The following is a 26,041-nucleotide window of genomic DNA, read 5'->3' as shown; positions in this document are numbered from 1 at the left end:
CTTTCCGAGTTTATCTGACACACTTCTCCCATTGGCTGCCCTCAGATGATTGCCTATGCACAATCCTTTTAACTGGATTGCTGCCTCTGTCCACCGTTTCACGGGAGCAATCTCGAGGGTTGGAATACCCCATCTAGCATCCTCCTCTGTTGTAAACTGTGATATATCATGGCCCAAAGGCTCAAAGGAGGTATTAAAATCACCTGCTACTAAGGGTAAGGTGTTCAAGGGCAAAGAGTCTAATAAGTCTTCCAGTTCCTTTATGACCACAGACTTTTTGCCCCCCGGTAAGCCTTGTGCATACACATTAAAAATTTCCAATTTAATCCTAGTCTTAGAGATAATCCTTATTGATAATATATCATCACTAGTTCGTAAACCTTGGTTTACTTGCCACCCCAAATCCTGCCTTATCCATGTAGTTAGTCCGCCAGACGGGCGGCCTCTTATACTTTTTAATGCAGGGACATAAAAGTTGAGGAAGCCATTACAGAACACAGGATCTATTGACCAAGTCTCTTGAAAGAGACATACATCATATTTTGTTATAAATCCCATCCATTCAGAAGAGGCAATTTTAGGACCTAAACGTGCAATGTTCCAGGATATTATAGACAGTGATCCATTCTCTCTAGGTTTTCCCTTATTGATGTCTAAACTCAGCAATGGAGCGCTTAGACCATCCCTCTCTGGGTAAGCCAATTTATCCTTAATAATAGTGCCCATGTTGGATTTGGTGCCCTGCTCGTTACCTCCTCCAGACCCTCTATTTTGTTTAAGTTTTGACCATCATCAACAGTAAGCACAATCAGTGACGTTGCGATCAGAATTCTGTAAAGGACATTCAGGTTGTAAATCAAGGGCATGAATAGTAGATTTGCTAACCAGACTCTGGGATCTACAAACAGTGTGAAAGTGCCCCAATGTCTTACATTTAATAAATTTCTTCCCAGTGGCAGGACATTTGGGATTATTGCCAATGTGTGTTTTAGACCCACACCGATAACAGCGTATGTCTTTGCTTGTCTATAGTATCTTTAGTAAATTTGACTGCCGCAATAGTAGAGTCATCAGTAACCATGGAAACAGAAGGTTGAACTTGTCGAGAAGCAAGAGCTTGAGTGGATAAAATAGAACGTTCAATGCTCTTATCGGTGTCTAGAACTTCAGACAGCGAGGGATACGGCAGGTGAGCAGATATTCTTGCATTTGTTTTTTAAAACAATTAAAAACCAATTGATCTCATATGTAGGTATCAACAGAATTTTCAAATTCGCAAGTAGAAGCTAATACACATAAATCAGCGATATATTCCTCAACAGTTTAATCACTTGCTTGTTTACGCATGACAAAGCTATGGCTTTCTAATAAGACACTTGGTTCTTCAGAAAAATGTTTTTTAAGCCTCTCCTTAGCTTCAATATAGACATTCCAAACAGAATCCCCAGAAGGGCGTGGAAAAACAGGAAGATTATCAAAAATACTTTGACCTGCATATCCTAAATTGTTAAAAAGTATCAAGTTTCCTAGCAGGCGTGTAGTCAAGCCCATCAATCACTACTAAATAACCTTCAAAGCACCGAAGCCATTGTTTCCACTTGATTTCAGGATTGCCAGGTTTCTGTAAAAAAGGAGGAGGATGTAAAATATTGTTAGAAGAAGCCATAGTGAGAGAATGAGGAAGAAAAGAAGAAGTAGGAAGGGAACAGAAAAGAAGAAGTAAAAAATATGCAGTAAACAAAAAGAAAAAGAAAAATATATTGTATGGTTGGAGCAAGAATGCTGACAATGCAGACCGAAACGCCCACAACCAAATATATATATATTTTTTTTAAAACAAAGCTAGCAGTTAAGTCAATGTGTAGAAATGTCCTGGCTGGAGCAAGACTGCCGAAAAAGTAGACCGAAGCTCGCACAGCAAGATGCAGGAAAGCCTTTGAGAAACAAGAGAGTGAATGAATGAATTGAATGTATTTGAATAAGTTAATTAAAACCATTGCATTACAAAAAAAAGAATTAAAGTTATAAACTACACAATTCATAGAAGATTAAAAACTCTGGTAAGGTGCAATAGTTGAGTCCTAGCATTTGGGTCTATGCTTCTTCACATGTATGCTGTTGGCCATTGTACTTTGTCCGGTCCCCTGTGAAAGTAGCAGCCGTCTGGCTCCTCAAGTCTGACGGGCTTATTTTGTTATCATTCCGCACGCTGATACTCCTCCTCTCATAGAGTGGTTATGCTTATCGACTGTGTTGGGAAGTGTTCTTTCACGGTTCTGTTTTTCTTTTTTTTTTTTTTAAATAGTCCAGTATCAGCGTTTGGACCTTACGAGGGCTGAGATGGGGGGCAGTTCCGGGGTGCATAGCACCTCTGAACAGTTGTACAAATTTCCGCAGCGAAAAACATACTGCAGAAGCCTCATGGCAAGTGGTTACTTTTTCTCTCAGGCATAGTTCTCTCAGAAGAATCCTCCTTTCAGTGGTTAAGGTGTGGCAACAGCACAGGAGGTGTAGCCATGATTCACATTCGTAATCAAACAGTTGGCAGGCTCCTTCGGTGTTTTGGTATGCCCAGGCCCTGCCGAAATCCGTAACTGGAAGTGCCAGCAATCGCATGCACATAATCTCTCCTGGTTTTAGGGTTAAACAGGACGGTAAGGTAGGGCTGAGGTTTATTTACTAGGTATGAATCATTCAGCGGGGTCAGGAAGGATAAGGTTTTTAATGTGGCCTGGTCTTGCTGGAAAGAGACTAACTGGATTGGTTTATTAATACACGATTTCCAGGTGGCATATGAAGTGCAGGTTTGTTAATTGCAAGGGAGGTCATGGCTCTCGTGAGCTGTTTATTCCATGGCGAGCCCGTTTTTTCAAAATGTGTCTCTGAGGCAGCTCTTTAAGGATTCCCTCAGAGATTTTAGAATTTGGATATAATATTTTAGGAAGTCGGCCTCAAGGGTTAATGATTGTTTGACCAACCCGAGCTCCAGCCTAAGTCTCGCCCTGGAGAGGTGTTTTGGAAGTAGAAAGATTTTTTTATAAGCCACACATTGAGCTCGCTCTAGAATTTCCGAACATGCTCCAGGAAACGCTTGATGCCCATATGAGAGTGCTGGGGGAAGAGAAGCTTGAGTGACCTTCCAGATGCCCACAGCTGAGGGACTTTTTAACTTGTTGTTCAATTTTATCAGACCCTATGTTATGGCAGTCAATTTGTTAGCCAGTTCCTTTTTATGGGCAGAGGGTCTTGCTGTTTCTGTAAACCAGACCCCCCCAAGTACTTGTATTTCTGCACTGGATTGATTGTCCTGGGGCCTATGGTACATGCAATGTTTGTGATTTTGCCTGCCTATTATTCTAATCTTGGTCTTTTCTGAGTTAATGGTAAAGGTAATTTGATGTGCTGTATTCATGTAAACTGGTCAGGGCTTGTTGGAGGCCCACTTTGGTGTGTTCCATGATGACTATGTCATCTGCGTGCTGGAGAATGTGTAGGGATCGATTGCCTAGTTGAGGGGGGCCCAGGCTGCTGTTGGAAAGAGCATTTCCCAGGTCTGCCGTGTACAGGTTGAAAAAGGAGGAGAGCCAGCACGCAACCTTGTTTCAGACCTCCGGTCATACAGATTTTAGCGGAGAGAGATGTGGGGCCTGTTTTCACCTGTACCCAGGTTTCCGAATATAGGGATATTATGGCTGTTAGACGAGAAGATGGAATGCCCCAGTTTGCTAGTTTCTTCCACAGCAGTTGTCGGTCGACCTTGTCAAAGGCTGCTGTTAGGTCAACAAAGCAACAAAAGAGTGGAGGTTGGTCCAGCTGGGTGGCATGGTGACAGAGGGCCGATAGAGCGGTTGTATTGTCAGTTGGAGCAGCTCCGCCTCGGAAGCCTGTTTGAAAGAAAGGGAAGAGCTTGTTTTCTTCTGACAAAGTTTCTAGTTTTTCCAAAAGGATATGTGCCCATGCTTTAGCTTCCAGATCTAACAGGGCAAGTCGACGATAGTTGGTTGGATTTAGACTGTCTCCTTTTTTGTAGATTGGGCAAAGTATTGAGCCCCTCTAATTATCAGGTGTTTTACCAAGGGTGTATGCTCTGTTAAATAATGGGGTAAGTAGCACTGCCCAGCCCTCTGTGGCAGATTGAAAGATCCCCGCAGGGAGCCCATTTGGACCGGCGCCCCACTGGACTTCATTGATTTTATTAGTTTAACGATTTCCTTCAGTTGGATATGGATTTGACGTTTTTCTCCGTTCAATGAGACTTTGGTCGTGGTAGATGAGCGGGTCTGCGCCAGAAATTGGGTTCTCACGTGATTCTCCCACACAGGACCCGGGACAGCGTTTGATCTTGAAGGTCCGAGAGATTTTAAGGTGTTCACATACTGCCAGAATCGAGCTAAGGATCCTTCTTTGAGCATTAAGAAGACCTTTTTCCATTCCTCCTCTTGCTGAGCACGTTTCAGGGCCCAGATTTTTGTGGGCTTTCCGTGCTTCCTTGACTGCCAATAGATGTCCGTCAGTTGGATTGAGTTTGAGAAGGCGGGATTTCTTCCTCAGGTTCTTACGCGTGAGGTTAATGCTCCATTCCGGCAAAAGTTGGTTTGTGTATCTTGGGAGTTGTTGGAATTGCTTTGGGAGACCCCTGTGGCCCTGAGGAAATGCTCCCAACTCTCTGGCCATCATATCCCAGTTTAATAGGAGTGCTCCCTGGGTGATCCTGTAGTCAAGACTTCACGTCGGCAAGCCATTTAGCCACCAGGGGCGAGTGGAAAGGTTGCCACTTGATTCGCTTTACCACATTCAATGGTTCATCTTCTATAGGATAGTCTAACTCCTGGCCTGTGTCAGCTACCTGGTGGTTTAAATTCAGATTTATTGCCAGTGGGTTATGATCGCTTTCTGTGCAATTTATAACGTTGAAACTCTGAAGATGATTAATTAAGCCAATGGACATGAAGATGTAATTGATTGTAGAAATTTTCTTAAACGTGGGGCGGGCGTCCATCGGGGTCTAATCTGCCGATTTTAGACCAAATATGGTAAGTATATTGAGAAGTAGAGAAATATTTGCACAAAGAGTTTCTCGCTCATAAATATTAAAGAAACGGTTGTGGTTCTTTTTAATAACCCAGATTTCAAGCAGAGCCAATAGCAGACAAAAACAACTGGCTGTGGTCTCTCTCTCTCTAGGAAGCACAGGGGGCAGAGCCAATCAAAATCAGGGAATACAGGGAGCCAGAACCAATCCAAATTAGGCAGGAAGTAGAAGGCGGGCCATGGGCGTAGAGAAATAGGACAAACGCGCAGCAGGGATCCCAATCCTTAAGATCCGTCACAAGCAACAGGAGAAACGAACCAAGCAAAGCAGGTGAGTGCAGCGCCAAGCGCCCGAGAGGCTTATGAGACCGGTGGCTGCAGCAGAAAGCACTTGAGAGGCTCACGAGGCAGCAGGCTCGAGCATGTAACAATGTAAACGCTCGACCGGCTCGAGAGCCTCGTGAAGCAGCAGGCTCACGCAAAGAACAAAGGTAACGCTCGAGCAGCCGAAATATTCCAAGGAGTGTTTGAAAGCTGAATACCAAACGGCAGGAAAGCCCAAAGCAGCGCAGGTCTGGCAGAAAGTCAAAGCTTCTTTTTTTTTTTTTTTTTAAATAAAGTCACGCACCTGGTAATTTGAGAAAGCAAAATGTGGGAAGAATGTCAAGCTGGTGGGTTCGAAGGCAGCAGTGCGCCGGCAGCGCCGGAGGAGAAACCGCGTAGTTGGAGGCAAAAAGAAGTACCCCACTCCTGGTACCAGATGTGATATTGGGGTAGAAACACTGGAGCCTGGAAACAGTGTTGTTGCCTCATAAAAGAGTCTATCGAAGGAAAACAGAGTATCCAGTAAACGGACCCACAGCCATCGCCAGTTGCTCAGGAAAAAGCCCAGAGGTTCTGACCTTTTTCCTAGCAACAAGAGATGTAATGTGGAACAAAGAATCCATAATAAAGATAAAAGAAACACTAAGGTGTTACAGTAAAACAGAGTATGCATGATACTACATACACACACACACATATATTTACAGATAACAAATGAGGGTCTTGTCGGGGTTGCCTGTCTGACCCAGCAGTCAGGAACCAAGCTATTCTTTTAGTCTTCAGCTGTACGTTTCTCGTTTTCAGCTATAAAACATCCCTCACGAGTATCACTAGCACTGAACGTGCAGGAGCACCTGTGAGAGAAATGTAGTGCTATCCTATTTAGGCAAATCCGCAGGGGACATGACATACAGGGGCTCTGGATATAAAATTCACTCGAGCATGAAATGCTCATCCGAGAGTTAAGCATTCCAGCCATTGTGCTTGTACCTTAGGCACAACCGAAGCCCACACGTGCAGGGTGCATCTCTAGAATTTAGCGCTCTGAAGGCGAAACCATGTTAAAGCTGCGTTCAGGACATGGGTTCAATTAAGTGAAACAAAGAGTGCGCCAAACAAACTATAAGTACAACCCAGTGTAAGGGGAATTTGTTACCGGGCAGTCGCCCCAGAGCAAAAAACACACCCACAGGCGGGCCAAAGAGCAACATTTAACCAATTAGAAGCAAGCATTTCAGAAAGGCACAAGAAGGAACAAATTGAAAATGGTGGGCATGGTCTAACCACCCCGACCAGCTACATGAAGCCTCGCAGAGAAGCGCATGCTCTGCTACTCTCGACCTAATAAAGCAGACAGCAGTGATTAGGGAAGGAAATGGCGAATGGCAATAAGAGTGTTCATGCAATAAGTTCTAAACTGTACTCTAGTTCAAATTTGTGCTTTTCAGCAAGGTAGCAATTACTCGATATTACGAAATTATGAAGAGGAACTGAAAAGAAGGAAGTTTAAGTAGTGCACCAGTTGCAAGCATTTGAAAAAGTAATTGTATTAAAAATACAGAGAGAAACAAATCATGCCAGGCCTCCAACTGTTTGAGCTTTCCTCCCTGTGAGTTTTCAGGAGAGGCCGAAATCAAAGCCCTCGCGTCCAAACGCGCCCAGTGGGTATTTTCATAAAATGGAAAACCAGCACATATGACGCATAGAAACACAATGAATCGTAGGCAAGTGTGTGTATATGCTTTATTGGAGCAAGCAAGACAGCGTCCTTCCTCATCCAGTCCTCCTTCAACTGTCACCCTCGCTTCCATTCCAGAACACATGCTCACCTGTCATCAGGATACATTGACTATGGTTACCAAGACACCACATGACGCTCTTTAATTACCTATGCGCAAGCAGCCTAACTCGCCCAGGGTTTTTCCTTTGCATTCCCGGACTTCCAGCCCTTATTTTATAATGCGAGAAACAGGCCTGCAAAGCCCAGTCTGCAATTAAAAACTACACTGGGTCAGTCAGTTATTCGGGCACCTAATTGGGATACATGATCGCCTCACCACATACACCATACGCGAGCGGGGGTCGTTGGTCGACCACCTTACTGAAATGGGAAAGCCCATACATTGACGACCTAGGCCTCCCTAAATGGGTGTCTTCGCAAAAGTTCTCAGCTTAAACCTCCATCGCCAACATTCCTCCTCCTGACAACTCACAAGATGCTGATTCGGGTGACCAACCGTCCGTAAATTTCACGGACAGTCCGTAATTTCGGCCGTCTGCCCGTTGTCCGTGAAGGATTCTTTAACGGACGCCATTTGTCCGTAATTTTAACCGGGCACCGGTCGCACCACCCTAAAGCCGGCACAGCTTCCACCCACCTCCCTTCTTAACTCCGATACTGTTGAGGTCAGTGTAACAGACTCCGATGCAGTACCAAAGCTCAGACACCTAGCAGCATTGGAGAGGCACAGCGGGATGACTACCCTCACACCTTCAGCCCTTGATGAGCTGTTGAGGTGCTTGAAGGTGACAGAGGGAGGGGCTGCAGCTTCAGGAGCAGGGGCATCTATTCAGATGCAAACAGCCCTGAATGAGTCATGTCTCTGCAATTTGGAGGGGTCTCACACATTCCCTTTCTGCCCAAGGCCCCAAACATCCTAGAACTGGCCCTGATTACACTGAGGCAGCACATGATTCTCTTCACAGAGCTTAATTACGGTTACTAAATTGTAAGCAAACCTCGGTTCTTCCAACATGCAGTCTATAATGTAATAAAATTAGGAAATGGCACAATCGCACCCACACTGATTAACAAAGTATGGAGGACAATCAGTTAAATCAGTTCTCTTGGAGTATCTCCTTTAAGAACTGTACATCACAGTGGGGGATGGCAAAACTAACATTTTGGGAAGAGAGCCTGTCTTCTCGTTGTCGTGTCCAGGAGGGGGTGAGGAGCTCTACCTCACCCTGGAAGAGACCAAGATGATACTAGAATACTGCATGCCCACCCCTGTGCCCACTCTGGTGGATCCTGTTCCCCCTCCTGTGATGGCTCCAGCCCCCCCAGTGATGGCTCCTGTCCCCCCATGTGGTGGCTCCTGTCCCCCCCATGTGGTGGATCCTGTCTCCGCCCTGGGTGGCTTCTGTCCCAGTCCTGGAATGGCTCCTGCAGCGAGGGTGAAGTTCTTGATGGGCCTCTTCTTAAAAAGGATTGGCTCAAAATTAATATGAAAAGGTGGGAGAGTGAGTAAGTGAAGGGATGGGTGGATGGCTGGATGAATTAGTGAAAGGGTGAATGGATGAATGAAAGATTGACTAGATGGATAATGAGAGAGGATGGATTGATGAGTGAGTGCAAGGATGGATGAGAGAAACGGTAAATAGCTGGATGTATGGGTGGAAGGGTAGCTGGATGGGTAAAAGGGTGGATGGATGGATTGAAAGGATGGATGGATTGATGAATTGATAAGTGCAAGGGTGAATGGACGGACGGGTGAGTGAAAGGGTGGATGTAAGGATGGATGAGTGAGTGAAAGGGAGGGTAGATGGACAAAAGGATGAGTGAAGGAGAGAAAGGATAAATGGATGAGAGAATGGATGGATGAGTGATAAGGTAAATGGATGGATTCATGAGTGGATGAGTAGATGGATGGGTGGGTGGATGGAAGGAAGGATGGCTAAGTGAAAGGGTCGATGGAGAGAGAAAGGGAGGATGGATGACTGAAAGGGTGGATGGGTGGAAGAATGAGTGGATGGGTGGAAGGATGAGTGACTGAGTGGATGGATGAGTAAGTGAAAGGATGGGTGAAAGGGTAAATGGCTGGATGGATGTGTGGATGGATGGGTTTAAGAGTGGATGGATGCGTGTACAGATGAATAGTGTGAAAGGGTGGATGGATGGATAGATGATTGAAAGGATGGATGAGTGAAATGATAGATGGAAGGATACATGATGGATAGGTTTGCAAATGGTTGAATATGTTTGGATATGGATGGGCTTACTTATATACTATTGCGCGACCTCCTCTTATGTGTCTGTAAAACTTACCTATTGTCCTGAAGTTTTGTCCTGAATTTTGACCTTCTGTCCTGAATTTTGATCCTTTGTCCTGAATTTTTACACTCACCGTCCTGAATTTGCACCAATGCCATGCCTTTCGCCTACCTCGACACATTAAAACACAGCATCTTAGCAATTCTCGTAGTAGAGTTCCAAATTGTGTCCCCGGCCCTCGCAGTGAGCACCCTGTGTTACTTACTACATGACTCTCCGCTGCTCCGCTTGATAAAAACAAAACAGAAACCCTCCCACGACAGCCCTGAGAACACTGCCCACCAGCCGCAGTGCGTAGGGGAATACTTTGCTTATTTCTACTTCCCAGCCAAAGCAAAGCCCAGACCTGACAGAGATCAGCAGGTCCGAAAATAAACGGACGAACTAAACTGTGCGGCTACAGCACACAAACTGAGTTTGCCTACTTGCCGCTAATCTATTACTTCCGGGGAAAGTCAGAGAAATTGGGTGGTTTTCCGGGGTAATGGGCGGGGTTTCCGGGTCACCTATGTTGACTTTTCCGGGGAGGGCTCTTGATATGAAACCAATCAACGTATAAAAGAGGCAGAACGGATGCTAAGCTCCTCCTAGTACCGCCCCTTACTATGTCAATCACTATAAACTAGGTTTTCTATTGCCGCTCCCTGCCTTCATCTACTGGAGTCGGTTTACAGTCGAAACAGTGGAACCGGATTTATAAGATCTCTCTAGAGGCGGGAGGTAAGGCTCGTTGTTCGGGAACCTCCCGCCTGCACCGGGAGGGTTGGCACATATTGACATTTGTAAATTTATAAAACAAGGTCTGCCTCTTCTTTTGTCACAATTGATTCTGAAGCATATACCGAGAATGGTGATTAGCATTTCCTTTGTGTCAATCATGAATGTGTATGCAGCTTCTGAACTACTTGAATGTTTAGATGCTCGTGGAAATGTATATATTTTTTACACACCGAGTGAATTTATTTGTTTTTAGATATAGGACTTTGTTTAATTCTTTGTTTTTAAGTCTCACATCGTATTCGTGGAATGTCAAGTAAACATGTGACAAATGTGCTCTCTTTGTGCTAAAAGAACAACGTTTGTTATACTTGTGAAACGGTTGCCGACCCGAGCAGTTGTGCTAAAATATGAAAAACTTGAAGTTTCCACAACAACCGCACAAGAATATGAGCATCATATAATTTACATATATGATTAAAATATATGTTCACGAACTGCACAGAAAACATATAATGACTAGGCCGTGGCGTGGGCTTCACGTTAATATAATTGCAATCTGATTAACTCTACAGTTGAAAATCAAGTGGACAGTTCTAATAATAAGGGGGCTGGAACACCTGATCGCTTTATGAATCCCGGAGTTGAAGCACATGTTAACATATTTCACAGCTAGATTGTAAGGTATATTGACAGTACCCACTTTGTTTTTGTCGGTTTTTGTATTTGTACGGTGGCAGTTCATCTGGTGGGTCCAATTAACCCTGTACGAAAGAACACCAGTTTATCACATACTTTTCTAGTTTGTCATAAAGTCGTTATTTTTATTTTAATCTTGTACTCCGTAGACCGTTCAACAATACCCTGATCCATTATTTTGTTTTAGTCTTGGGGTTAAACAGCCAACGTATAATGCTAGTCGTTTTCTAGCCAAATGGTATGTAAAGTGTGCAGTTTTCTACTTTATCTTAATTTTTATTTTTGAATGGGGCAACTCCTAAAACATAATTTTGCTTTTTTGAAAATTTAAATGTGCATACTTCTGGAATGCTTTCGCCTGCTTGTCAAAACAAGTGTTTACAATGCAATAGGTCTCGCAACTGCAAGTTTTGGAGGTATTGGCATTGTGCGTGGCAATGCCTTTAAAAAAATTAAAAGCCATTGTTATTTACAATACCAAAAGCAACACATATTGCACTGCATAGTGTGGTGTCCGTGAAGACGGCGCCGCGCTCATTAAAGTAAAAAAAAAAAAAGTGAGGAGTGTAATTATGATCCGGTACACTCCTGAAGAGGCGTGGCACTCAAGGCATAAGGGGTGTAATTCCTCCTTTCCTTTTGCCTCCAGGCCTCTGCTCCCCTCCCACTGCTCCTTCCCCTAGATCTAATTTGGTATGAAATTAGGAAATCTGGCAAAGCTAGAGTTATTTTGAAACTGGTTCACGGGAGGGTGAGCACCCATCTTTCTTTTCAGCAACCACTTGTAACAAAACTTGATTGCTGCCTCTACACAGAAGTAGGGAGAGGCGTGGTCGCTGTGTTTAGAATCACTGTTGGGGAAAGGGATTCTCAAGGAAAGTGCAGGGGTTTGAAGCAATTAAAGGCACGCAGAGTGGCCATAACGTGCATACAAAATAAAGCAAGACCCATGACCGCTATGAACAAATGTAAAATAAAACTAGGTGGTAGTCTTTTCAATGGCTCATAACAAGCTATTTTACAGTTCCTCATTCTGCCCCGCATTGGTTATAGCTGGCTTTGACTTGCTGACAGTGCAAACCAGCCTACTCTCAGACATCCTTTTTGTAACCTTGTTTATCTTGCTACCCTTGTTCATCAGTTGAAAGTCCCCATTGCTAATTTGAGCAATTGCCAGTTTATCACTGCCAGCAATGGAAGTCATCAAGTAACCAAGGCTATGGTGAAGGAGCATTCTAGAAGGCCAAGTGAAGGCTGCTGGCAGCTAAGTTGAGGGCATCATTCGGATTCTGTAGACAAAGTGATGCTAAATGTTGTGCAGTCGAAGTAATTAACAAACAAATCTTCAACCACGCCTCCAGGGACAAGTTAAATAATCAGTCCAACACCTCCAACGACACAGACATCTAATGGTTAACAGACAACCAGGCAACAAGAAACGTTTACAAGGGGCATCAAAAATAAAAGGCTAATGGATAAAGTCTCTGGCTCAAACACTGTAGGCAAATCAAAAGGGTCGAGTCCCTCACCTATTGACCCATGGCAGCACCCAAAAAAGCATTGGCAAAGCCAACTGATCTCGCCTGTACGAGAGATATTGTCTTAGCCATGTTGTGCATCATCGCAGCTGCTGTACAACATGTCTAAAAGTCAGAATAAAGCTCTACACTACTCATCCTGCAAGTGACGCCCGTCACGAGCGCCTGGATGGGTCTTGGAGTAGGAGGAGGCCACTGTCTCCGATCCTGCTGACGCATACTGATGACGAACACCAACAGACGGCCACTGAGATAGAAGACGGACAAGAATTGCACCGTCTTCTTTGGAGTTTCCTGTTTTTGCCATCAGAAGCACCCTCTGTCCTGACCAGTCTCTGACAGGTCCATATTGCTTCTGCTCTCATCGGTTGATCCCCGCAACCTGTAGGAGTTTCGTGCCTTCAGGTGTGTATTTGGGCAGGCGCAGTTCTGATTGGTTCACTTAAAGCTAGTTCTCATAGGCTACAGTTAAAGCAGGCTAGAGCAAGGGACGCATAAAACGCCAGTGACAACCCAAAAGCAATTAACTTGTGCATCAATTTGCATATGAATAAGCACAGCGTCCCTTTAGCTGCATTCCGCTGCGCTAGCAGCGAGTGTAAAGGTTCATCCCCATTAGAATTGTTTCTCTGGGTTTACATAACGCTTTAAACTGGCACACTTTTTCAACAAGTTACGTGTGCTCCAAGGCAGGGGGGAGTGGGGGGCTAAAGCGAGGAGAGGCTCCCTGAGCGGACGTGTGCTCCGAGGAGGGGGGGCGACGCTGAAGTGAGGAGACCTCAGTGTGCAGGGTAGTGCCTGCAGACTTTCTTATCTTTGGGGGGGGGGCATCTGTTTCTAATTAGCATAGCCGCGCTAAGGCCATGCTAATTAGAAACAGATGCACCCCCACCCCCCTTAAAGATAAGAAACTGCTTCACAACAGCCGTGAAGCAGACGACCCAGTCCGGATGGGCCGGACAAAAGGGAGAAAGGGCAGTGGCTAAAAGCATCATTTTCAAAGGGAAGCCCGCGTTTAGCATAAACGCTGACGCGACCCAATAAAACTATGGGTGGGGCTTCAAGTGCCCTTCTGAAATCCCACTCTCAATATCTCTCCCCGAGCGAGCGGCGCAAGCGCTGCAATGCTAGGCGAGACCTAAAAACAAATGTAATTGGGACAAGACCATGTAAAGTGGAGGAAATGTAGGCCAATTTTTCCTCATATTTGGACAATGTCAAATGTTATGCAGGCTCTGTGTAGTATGTGAAAATGTATGAGCCCAAAATTTGCTTTATTAAATACCTCGTGAAGCAGGAGCAGGGCCTTATCCCATTCTTTTGGTGCATTTAGTCACCTTGGTCAGCTTCCAATTTTTACCTCACTGTCAATTTGTTTTCACATCTATTGGTCCTGGTGTTTCTGTATAGCAGTGGTATCACATTCCTTAGACTACTCATCTACTACCACATTTGATGTTGTAGGAACAGGTGTTGGATCTAACCATGTGTTCTTAGCTGCATATACATTTGATGATATGAATTATCTTTATTTGCATGAATAATCAAAATCTGTTCAAAAGCTAATTAAAACTCAGTACATAAAAACGTCTCAAAGATTTATACAGACGTAAGATCACAGTTTACTGTAAAATGCATTGGATAAAATGTTATGAAAAGGAATGGCATTAAAATTGATGTATAAATAAATATCGCCATTTAAATGATTTAAGGCTATTCTATTATTATATATTACTGAGCTTTTCACTGAACTTGTATAAAATCATTACCAGTCTAATGTTCAAGTGGGTGTTGACAGGATTCAGCGCTGCCACAATGGCATGTCTGCACGTTAAAAATAAAAGATCTGCCCATAAGCTCTCTGTGTTCTCTGTAGAGTGCTGGGCACAATCAAACTACATGCATAAGGGTTTCTTTTTCAGCATTGCAAAGCCTGCAGGTAGAGTCTTTAGGGCATGTGAGACACTTGGGCAAAAGGTCCAAGGTTGGAAAACCCCCAAAACGCTAGTGCATGAACTTCAGTTTGACATACTTTGAATAATTTGTGCTCAGAAATGCCTGGTGGCCTTTTGCATTATATGTGTTTGTCACCCTCCAGGGATGCCTTCACAATTCAAACGTGCTGTTATCCTCTAGTTTGCTGACCTGAGTGCCAATTAAACCACATTTTTTAAACACTGCCCAAGTCAGCTGCTGATTCCACAGATCCCTTGCCTGGAAAGCATCTAAGGACTGTTCTGGGAACCGAAGGTGCAAAGTGTTGCTCGTGCTGGTTCAGATTTCTTTCCTGGTAAGATTCTCCAGGGTGCCATGCCGAGAGGCTCGTAGTTTGTGGCACAACATCAGAAATACCTTATGTCTGGCTATTACTTGATTTAACAGGCCAAACTCAAGGTGCACTTGTGCTGGGAAAGCTGTACTTGTATGGCGAAAAGCAGATTTGTATATTTTGGCCACCCATCCGTTTAAGAAGTCAGCATCCTTCCCCCATCAGGATTTCGCTCCCGTATGTTATTGATGGCAATAGCTTCGCCTTTATGACCTGAAGGATTGATCTAGCTTGGAGCCCCATAGATTTTTAGAGGCATTTGTAAAAGCACATTTTAGGGCTTGGGCTTTATTTCTGCATGATTATTTTTGCTGTGTCAAGTTACTTTATGCATCGATCCAAACTCTTAAATACTTCTACTCTGTTACTTTATCAAGGCTCTTGTTTCTCCAGTGCCAGACCTCTTTTGTTTGTTGACTCTTACCATAAATAACACTTTGGTTTTTGCCAAGTTCATTTCCAAACCATTTGACCTAATATATTCCTCAGACTTATTTATGAGTCTCTAGTGTCCTCACTTTTTTTTTTTGTTTGTTTTAACGAAATTTTCTATCTACAAAAGGCTGGATAGTAACTTTCCTCCTATTTTTTGCGTATGTTAATTGACATGATCCAAAACCAATGTAAGATCTGATATATTAAGGTTGAATAGCAAAGGATCAAGCACACAGCCTTGTTAGAGCCTAGCTGTTATATGCACCTTCCTGCTTACATAATTACCATCACTAAATATTATCCATATCCAGGTATTGGAGTATAGGAGTTCTATTGCCTCTAACAGTTTCCTTGGAATTGACAATGATTTCAATTTTCTCCATAATTGACTTCGATGGACATAAATGTCACAATAAAATAAGCTCTAAATGAAAAATAAATATTTTTGATCTTGCTAAACACACATCCTATTTGATCATGCTTAAGTAAGTTTGATTCTTAAATGCAACCAATTTTGCTAAGATCTAGTTTTCGACCACATCTTATGTGGGTTTCTTAAAGGCAAACACTCTCATAAGATTCAGGAATATATTGGGTAAACAACATTTGATAAAAATATATCAAAAAAAAAAAAACAATCCTGCGCCATTACAACGGTAGCAGTTAGATTAGCACATTATTTTCTAGGCAAGCAGAGGTTAGTTTGAGATACTGCAGTTTTACTGAATTTGCAATTGCTTATGCTTTTTAGTAGGCTTAAGTAGTGTATATCAAGGCAGTTGCATATTCAATATTTATGCATCTGTTTCGTTTCGAATTATGGAATTCATTTATGTCCAATAATCTGTTGACTGCAGCTAAGTTGGTGTATTCGGCCGAGGCAATTTGAAATACGTAATGAAAGGCTGATGATACATACAGTGACCGAAAGGCCAAAATAGTGCACCCATTTACATGTCTACTCGTTTCTCATGGATCACTATACTCTTGTGTTTTACAAATTCTCCCACAGTAGAGTTGTTCTGTATTGGCAGAGAGATCATGATGTTTGCTTTCTTTAAAGGATTCTTGCATTTTACCAGTTTGATATTTGGGTGATCTTTCCATGTAGTACTCAAACAAATGAACACTTAAAAAAAAATAGTTCAGTTGCATAATCAGAAAGTTTGGGCCATCAAACAAGCTGATGTATAGTTAGTTCCTCATGTTATTGTGCAAGGACTCCGGTCCTACAGTTGTGATCTTTCAGTGATGCTGAGGAGACCCTACTATCTCTGTTACGTTGATCAGAAAAAGTGTTGATAGTGTTCCATGCTAGTGATTGACGTCTCCTTAAGGCCCCTGGCACACTCCATCAGCTTGGGCTCAAGTACTGCTTACTTATCAGCCTAATCGATCACTGCAAAGTGCTAAAGGACTAAATAAACAATAAGGCAACTTAGACTGAAGCTGCCTGCAGAGCTCACCTACACTGTAAGGCAAGACCGGACGACAGGAATGTGCCCTAGTAACGAGATCCATGCTTTTTTTTAGGTTCAGATTAAAAAGAATGTCAAGTTTGTCTCCTGCGACTTAAACATAGGGATTTCAAAGAGTAGGTTCCTTGCTCCCAGTAATTGGAAAATGCACTTTTAGTTTTTTCAAACCCCTGGCAAATCAGTGTTTTTGTGGTAATATTCGAGGATTTGAGGATGGAAGTATTTGCTTAGTTTTTGATGACACTATTCCCACATCTGTTTGAGGAAAAATCCAGATTGCTAATAATCAATTTAATGACGTCACTCTTATGTGAAAGGCAGGTCTTAGTTCCCTGCATTATCTTTAAGCAGGTAGGAGAGTCTCGCCTTTCTGGTTGATTATCGAAAAAGTACTTTATTATAAGCAGTTACATCGACCTTTGCACTGTTTTCTTCCTGCCCTATGTCCTGGAAGACTGTTGTTCAGGATTGTCCGCATCCTTGGATGGATAGCTAGAATAAATAAGTGTTGAATATTTGTCAGAGGACAGTCAGTTGGGAATTACTGCCCAAACAAAATAGAAGAATGTTGGGCCAGTTGAAGGAATGAATGCACGCTTGGGGGTAGCTCGCCCCAGTTTGCTATTCTGATCTCCCCACTTAAGCACGAAAGCAAAACAAGCCATGAATTGCATGACAGCACTGAAAACTTTATTAATTAATATAAAATGTATATGTTTGAGCCAGTTAAGTAGGTGTATTGTGCAGATCGATTCTTATAATCACCTATACCACTGCTGTTTGAGTGTGATCTTTTGGCCTAGTATCGACTGGAGGTCAAATCAGAATGTTCTTTGAATCTAAGTTTTTAATTGCTGTGCATCTGTCTTGGCCAATCAGTGAACATAGCATGCAAAGAAGCCATGTGGTGATTTTTAGACTACCTTTTCAAGACCATGTATTTTTTTTAAATTGTCTGTTGTGATTACTTTTTGCTTGTGTATATTTATTAATAATGATTGTATATGCCAACCAATAAAAATGCTATTAGTCTTCGAAACACATGCCCAATCTATAACATGTGTACAGTTTTAAATTCAGTATAGTTGTATCTTGTTTTTGCTTGATGCAATTTTTAAGATTACATTGTATAAAGAGTTCTCCACTACTGTTCCTCCAAAGATTCAAAGTGCAAAAATGCAGAAGTGAGTCTTTAATATAATGTACTTTTTGCATTGGTGTTACACATTTCATAAAACAAGCATCTGAACTATTTATTGAGGAGTTTAAATCTTCAAACAACACAAAGCTGAGTTTTTATATTTGTTAAAAAAAAAATTGCCTCCGATTTGCTCTTTGATCACGGTCTACCAAAAAAAAGAAAAGTTACGTGAATGAAAACAATTATCTTGATGCCTGTGCAAAGTACTCGTAAAAAGGCGGTTACCTTAGAATAATGGTTGGTACCACTCTGAAACGGATAATAGGATGACTTGGTCTTATTCTGCTACTTCGCTGCTCACTTTTGATTATGCAACTAGTCGCTCTAGAGAAGAAAAAAGTACATACATCTACATTTACTTGTCAGACACCATACTCCCCCTTTTTACTAATTTACTTAAAATAACACACATTTGTTAAATATAGACTTATCCCACGAAATAGGCTTGTCTTTCTTTATCTAATCGCAACAAATGATGTTCATTACAGTAATACCTTTGTTTAATTGAACAGTTGTTTACTAACAAGAAAATTCTATTGATCATGTAGTACCCTGAAATAATGGATAAATGATACAAATCTATTAGTTGTGTTATTATATTTTCAAAAAGTCAAACATCTTCTACCGAATTCCAGTTCGAATTGATCTTTTAAAGTACATTACTGTGCAAAGTGTCTTGAGTAGCTATTATCAGGACTGCATTGACACAATTTTCTGAAGTGAAGGTGATTTGAAACGCTGCACCAAGAACTGATTTGTACTAAAGGTAGTGACAATAATTTGCTCTTGGGGTCCTATGTGCGTTTAACCCTCAGCACAGTGTTAGTACTTTGGTAATGTGGGCTACAGCAGATCTGAGTCCCTCTTATTTTTTTCCCCTCGAGTGTAGCTGAGAGGGAATTGCAGCGTGATCATTTGACCAAGCCTTACAGTGCAGTACCAGTGACATCATGAAAAGAATGTTCTGTTTCGTTTGAACAGGTTCTCTTTTATAGAAGAAACACAAAAGGATGACTGGACAGAAAGTCAAGCCTGAAGATGCACTTTGGAGCCATAACCATCTAAACTTGAGTCCAAGTGGGTTTAGTTTTATAGAGCTACCAAGGGCCATTCTTAGGTTGTCCGGAAGGGGTCCAAGGTATTGGAGTCAAGACCATCCCTGTTAAGCTTACCCTTGTGTGAATCGCCAATAGCGAAATGAGGAAACGCTTCAACGTTTATGCCTCTGTATGGGCTCACATGCTCTGAATACATTCTTTTGCATCAGTGTGCTCTTTAGTTGCAGGTGAATGATAGGCTGCAAGAAGAATGAACAAATGAAGAGTGAAGGTTGACGGAACGTGCACATGGTACTTTAGTACCAATATAGTATTAGGAAGCATGGTTATCTTATCTCTTATCCCAAGAGTCTTTTTTGTTATTCCCGTATCTGAGTATTGAGAAGTTCCTACCTTTGTCAGTATACTTTATGCCTTAGAAGGAAGAGCAAATGAAGAATGAATTGTGACTTTTCACATCAATGGAGGGATGCATTTTGGTTATCGTAGCAACTCTGGGTAGGTAGAAGCACATAACATTGCCATTAAACTGTATGCCTTAGGAGGTGGCACCGACCGAGCCCTAGGCAAAAGACTAATCTAGGAGCCCACAGCTACAACAGAATGTTTAAATGAAGTTGCTCATGGAATAGTCCAACTTCCACAGGGTTGGAGATGGCTGACATTCATGTGATCACCGAAGTACCATTAAAGGAGGTATATAATTGATGTGCATTGGACCCCCACACGTTGCTGATCCACGGTATAAATCTTGCTGGACCCTAAAGCAATATACAAGTTTTGGAAGATTACTGTGATTAAACTACCCAATATTGCAGAGCATATCTGGAACTCTAGATGGCTAAATGTCTAGGAAAGGAAGGACCCCTTAGGCTTAAAGAGATGAGACTCATTAGGGAGCAGATTCGCGTCCAGTGAAATCATGCCAGTGGCCAAGTCTGCCAGGAAAACAAGCCACAGAGGTAAAAATGGGACCAAGACGTGAAGTATGTGCCTAAAGAAATGCTACATATTGACCCTACTGTCTCCAGCACGATGTCACCCCCTTGGAATTTAAGGAAGGTCATTTTTTTGTAGATAGGAAAATAAATAATGCCAAGGATGCACAAATCCATTGATGCGTTAAAAGTCCCAATATCTATGACGATTTGAAATGCATATATGTTAACTAACAAGCCCAGGAAATATTGCGCTCCTGAACAAGGTGAGTGAACGTTGTCCAGTGATGGGAAAGCGGAGAGGAAGTTGACAAGGGGCAACTTCACCCATACAAATCTTTTAAGTAGGCAAAGTGAAGTCACAGTATAAAGAAAGAAACTTGAGGTAATTTAGAGTCCGGTCTCCAGGATTGCCCTAGCACCTAAAGAAATGTATTTTCTGTAATGGTTTGGATGATATTCAATCACGTTGACACTTTTCTTTATTAAGTTTCCAGACTTTGAAAAGACAGGTGCACAAATGCAGTGTTAAGTTCAATAATAATTGGGAGTATTATAGTGTAGCATGATAGCTTGGTAAGCGACCAGAGGAAGCAGATTATAGATAAACAATGTAAAACAATTATATAATTCTGTTCCAAAATGTAAATCGTAGTAATTTTGATCAAGACAAACCGGTAGAACACCTATTGATGATCCTCCTTTTACTTTTTATGACCCCTCCTTTTGGTTAATACTTTATTATGCCACTAGGAAGGTTGATTTTCATAGCTATAGCCACTTCCCTGTTAATTTTCTGTCTCCTATAACTAAAAGTATTTTTGTTTAATAGAAGTGATAAGATTATCGTAATGTAAAATCACCTTATTTGGAGTAAGGTCTGGAGTTGGTGATTGAGGAAGTCATTTGCAGCATCGCTAATGTGTGCTGTGGCACCCAACTGAAACCTTGTCCAGGGCTTCTGAGAATTTTTACATGCTTTTTTTTACAAGCTAGTAACCACAAAGATTTGCTAGAGACACCTAAGGTTTCTGTAAAGTGATCATTATCAGCCTGATCCACAAGAGCAAATTATGATCTCACTCCCCCTGGAATGCGAAAAAGCCCCAGTCGACAAGTTGATCCTAACTATAGAAGAAGTTAATGAAACAATTGATTTCTGCCTAGGGCACAAGGCACCAGGATCCGGCGGAATGCCTTTTGATTTAATAAAGTCCAGTGTGGAATTATGGGCCCCCTTATTCACCAAGTTCTATGAAAATTGCGATCGTAATAATCTACAGAAATCTTGGTCCTCTTCTGTAACTATCCTTATTTTTAAACAAGAAAATTGAGGGGAACCAAGACGTTACTCGCCAATATCATTTATCGACACTTCCTTCAGAGTACTCTGGTAAGTAATACAGCAGGATGTGTGCTTGGGCCTCCACCAGTAACCTCTTTCATCTAACTCAATATGGTTTTAAGCAACGGCTGGGGACAGTGGAGTAGTGCTTAAATTTGCAGCTAATCCTGAGTAAACAACAAGTGCCAAGCGCTGGCCACTGTACCTAGCATTTATGAACCTATTGACCACTTTTGATTGTCAGCCGCTCCAAGTGGTGGGATATCTTGCTAGAAATGGGTTTCGATTGATCTTGTGCACATATCTGGTCGCAAGCTTAAGATATTGAGACTCTGGGTAGTTCATAGAGCCCTTTTCATTGCCTAGAGGTGTGTTGGCCCTGCTTTTATTTATTTAAAATACTAATAATTTAACTCCGTTTTCGGTACACTCTGCCAGTAACATTCCCATGATCAGCAAAGCACTCTTGCCGGCATTGCTGTAATCAGATGATTCTGTGCTGATCGCACATACACCCTTGTGCTCCTTGGCCCATGCATTTTGTTAATTTCACGACCAGCTTAAATCTTTTAAGTAAGTCCCATATCCTGTCTGTGCCCCCAAACGGAATAGAGTTTCAGCTATTGTGCATAGAGGCAATAGCCTAACAGCTGTTAATACATTTTCTTACTTGTTTATCTGTTCTGACTCATCCGGCCCATGTTCCTCCCATATGTTAACCTCTTGGTGTAAGTGTATTCGATCCTTAGGCTCGCTATTAAGTATGCTGCACCCTTCTGAACGCTTGGGGTCTTACGCCCTACTTTGAAACCTACAAAAACCAGTATATGTCAATAGCTGCATATGGTGCTGGGATGGTGGTGTTCCCTGACAGCACCAATTTACAGTAAGAGGTAAATTGTTTACTCGGGTGCTATCAATTCCCCCAATTGCACCTTTCACATGAGGAACTGAGTTTCAGATATCTGGAATATAGCGTAAATGGGCCCCTTTAGCATTGTGTCTTTCGGTCTGGAATTACTCGGAGACCACTCTTAATGTTGCCATTATCAAGGACTGTTTAAGCCTTGATAAGGCCTCCAGCATTTCCTGGATGGCTTATGTTTCGGGCACCCTGACTAGTATAGGCATTTCCTACCTTTTTGATAATTGAACACCAATTGTTGCCCAGGGTAAGAATATCGTGAAGGCCAGTTCCTGACAAGTAGTGGCATTAAGAGGGAAAAGCCTGCAATCTTTAAACCAACTGTGGAGCAATATATTACCCTGAGTCCAGATGGATGTACAGCATTTTATCAGAGTTTGGTGTTGGGCAAATGGGAAAGGTCTGTCCTATTTAGTTTCCTGGGTGGGACAGTTCTTTATCTACTTTGTTTTGAGCTGGATTTTCAACCTGCTTAATCATCCCAAACCTGCCTGTGTGATGTGGTTTCCACTCAGTTTTACGCACTGTAGATTTACCTGTCACCATTTGCAATTACTTCAGAATGAAGAGGTTTGTCTTAGAGTAAGTGCTTATTTAAAATGTGCATTTTGTTCTGGGAAGAGCATGCTTTGGTGATTATTATTATTTTATTGTTTTACTCTTTTGAATGGGTTTTACGCTGTGCATGTTACTTTTTATGAAATGTGGTGCATTCTCTTTTATGTGTGTGTCTCACACACAAAGTTGTTTGACTGATATATGATCTCCCTCAGATGCTCTCCTTCAGCAAAGGTGCAGTCCAAATTTAAGGAGCATTGGCAAAGCCAATAGGTCTTGTCTATGCAACACCTATTGGCTCTGTCAGTATGTTTTAGCCTTGTTGTACACCAGCGTGGCTGCTGATCAGCATGGTTAAAAGTTAATGGGGTAAAGGAGAGTGTAGTGTCATGAAGTGGAGTGGATGGAGTTGCGTAGAATGTCCTAGAGTGGAGTAGTGTCCTAGAGTGGAGTAGTGCATCAGAGTGGACTATCGTGGAGTAGTGTCATAAAGCGCCCTAGAGTGGAGTAGTGTCATAAAGCGTCCTAGAGTGGAGTAGTGCATCAGAGTGGACTATTGTGGAGTAGTGCATCAGAGTGGACTATCGTGGAGTAGTGTCATAAAGCATCCTAGAGTGGAGTAGTGCCTCAGAGTGGACTGTCGTCGAGTAGTGCATCAGAGTGGACTATTGTCGAGTAGTGCATCAGAGTGGACTATTGTCGAGTAGTGCATAAGAGTGGACTATCGTGGAGTGAGGTGTGGTGAGTGAACTAGAGAGAAGTGGTATGAAGTACAGTGGTGCAGAATAGATTGGCGTAGAGTTCATTGGCTTTGAGTAAAGTGGCATAGATTCTATTGGCCTACAGTGCAGTGGTGCAGACTAGAGTACAGTAGCGTAGAGAGCAGTGACGTAGAGTAAAGTGTTCCAGAATAGAGTGCAGTGGTGTAGATTCGAGTGCAGTGGCATAGAGTAGAGTGGTGTAGAGTGCAGTGGTTCAGAATAGATTAGAGTGTAGTGGTGTAGAGACTTGGAGTGCACTGGCGTAGAGTGCAGTAAAGTGGCATAGTGTTGTGTGGAGTGGCATAGAGTGCAGTAACAAAGTGCATTGTTGTAGAGTTCATTGACGTAGAGTGGTGCAGTGGCAAAGAGTGCAGAGGTGCACAGTAGAGTGCACGGGCGTAGAGTGGTCCAGAGTAGAGCAGAGAGGCGTAGAGTAAAGTAGCGTAGAGTGCACGTGGTGTGCAGTAGATTAGAGTGGCATAGAATGTACTGGCATACAGTATAGTGATGTAGAGTTAATTGGTGTAGAGTGGCTCAGAACAGAGTATCTTAGAGTTCAGTGGCAGAGAGTGCAGTGTTGTAGATTGCATTGGTGTAGAGTGCAGTGATGAAGAGTGGTGCGGAGTAAAGTGACGTAGTGTGCAGTGGTGTAGATAGAGTGGCATAGAATGCAGTGACATAGGGTGACAGTTGTAGAGTAGTGGTATACAGTGCAGTAGTGAAGAGTAGATTGGTGTGGAGTGTATTGGATTGGAGTGAAGTGGTGTAGAGTACATTGGCGTAGAGTACAGCGTATAGAGTAGAGTGCAATGGGGAGCGATGCAGGGTAGATTGCAGTGGTATGGAGTGGCGTAGTGTGAAATGACGCAGAATAGAATAGAGTGGTGTAGAATAGATTGTTTTAGAGTATACTGAAGTGGCATAGAGTAGAGTGTTGTAGAGTGCAGTGGTGCAGAGTAGATTATAGTGGCTTAGAGTAGATTGGGGAAGTGTTCCGTGGTGCATAGTAGAGTTTTGTGTGGTAGAGTGCATTGGCATTGAGTAGAGTGGTGTATAGTACAAAGGCGTTGAGTGAAGTGGCTAGTGTGGAGTGGTGCAGAGTATAGTGCAGTGAAGCAGTGTGGAGTGGAGTTGCATAGTGTCGAGCTGTACAGAGTAGAGTACAGTGTTGTGAAGCGGTGCAAAGCAGAGTGGCGTGGGAGGGGTTAAGTGGAGTATGCATGGTGTGGTAGCACACTGCCATTACAGACAACACATCTTCAATTGAAATGACCATTACATTTCCACAGACATACAGTTTTACTGATAAAAGTACACATTGCACAAGCAATAATGTATTGATCTGTTTTGGGCGTTCGCTTCAAGGCTATCTGCGTAGGCAAACCGTGACACTATTCCTACTGAAACATCAAGGTTTCTAATTTTTTCTTGAAGATTGAGGTCTCAGCTGTTGTATGTAACTCCAAATGAAGTTTATTCCAGGCAACTGAGCCACGATGGAAGAAAGACATGCCTCCAATTCTCGCTCGATGAATCTGGGGGATCTTCGCCAACCATCCGGCAAAAGAACGGAGACTTCTAGAAGGAGTATACTGTTTAATCCTTTCTCTGAGAGAGCCTTCCCTGGTGGCCTGCAGTGGTTTGTGAGCAAGGACTAGTGTTTTAAAAAGAATACTTTTTTTAAAAATTAGGAGCCAATGAAGAGCCTTCAAGTGAGAGGAAATATGAGACATTGGGGGTAGACTCAAGAGAGTTTGAGCTGCCGAATTCGGAACCACTTCTAGTCAATTAAGAAGACAATATGGAAGTATAAAGCATTACCATAGTCCAATCTGGATGTTCTCATTTTCAGAATGCGTAGCAACCCAAAACAGGATCACACCACTGATTGAATTTGTGGTTGAAAAGACAGACCTATCAAATTTGATGCCCCAATTATTAACTGTATCCTGTTTGAGGGCCAGGGGGTGGGGCATCATTTGGCCAGAAGGTCTGCCAGAAAACTGGCAAGTTGGAGCCAAAAAATAATTTCTCTGTCATCTAAGAAATGCATTTCAATTGATTAACAGTCCAATGAAACACAGATGAGACCTTCTCGAACGGCCTCTCCAGCAATCTCTTCTCCCTTTCCACGGCTAAACAACAGCTGAGTGTCATCAGCATAAGAATTCACGTTTGCCCCTAACTCCTCAGCTAACAAGGCTAAGGGTGTATGATAGGCAGTAAATATGGTAGGGCTAAAGGCTGAACGCTGGGGCACTACAGCTGACACCTCATGCAATTCTGAAGAGGGCAGGGGAATCCAGACTTCCTGACTTCTCTCTTCCAAAAAGGAGAAAAGCCACTTTAAGGCTGTACCACTAACCGCAGTTGATTGGAGCTGGGCTAACAACCTTGAGTGGGAGACTGTATCGAAGGCCGCTGATGGGTCTAACATGACCAAGACGGCCTTCCCCCGCATTATCTAAGGTGCCTTTAATACGCTCAGACTTCCATCAATGCCATCTCAGTACTGAAATTGTGTCTGAACCTAGAGTGGCTCGGATGTAGTAGGTCATTGATTTCAAGATAATGTGAGTTGCTGGTATACAAGTTTCTTCAAAATCTTTGAAAGAGCGGGAAATAAGGATATTGGTCTATAGTTTTGTTG

General features: G+C 42.7%; 1 protein-coding gene across 8 annotated transcripts in view; it reads left to right on the top strand.

Moving 5' to 3' along the window:
- Positions 1 to 10,007: 10,007 nt before the first annotated feature.
- PRDM2 (PR/SET domain 2) overlaps positions 10,008 to 26,041 on the top strand; it is a 348,925-nt gene continuing 332,891 nt past the window's right edge. For 4 of the 8 annotated variants that reach the window (XM_085608682.1, XM_085608684.1, XM_085608678.1 and 1 more), the window contains exon 1: positions 10,008 to 10,129. The gene's annotated coding sequence lies outside the window, so the exon portion shown is untranslated. Of the gene's footprint in view, positions 10,210 to 26,041 lie in introns of all 8 variants that reach the window. The other 4 variants (XM_085608685.1, XM_085608683.1, XM_085608679.1 and 1 more) reach the window with 4 other exon arrangements.

This window comes from Triturus cristatus, chromosome 1_2, assembly GCF_964204655.1.
Source record: "Triturus cristatus chromosome 1_2, aTriCri1.1, whole genome shotgun sequence".
Taxonomy (NCBI): Eukaryota; Metazoa; Chordata; class Amphibia; order Caudata; family Salamandridae; genus Triturus; species Triturus cristatus.
Note: the sequence above shows the minus strand (reverse complement) of the source record. Positions and strands in the feature narration are given on the sequence as shown.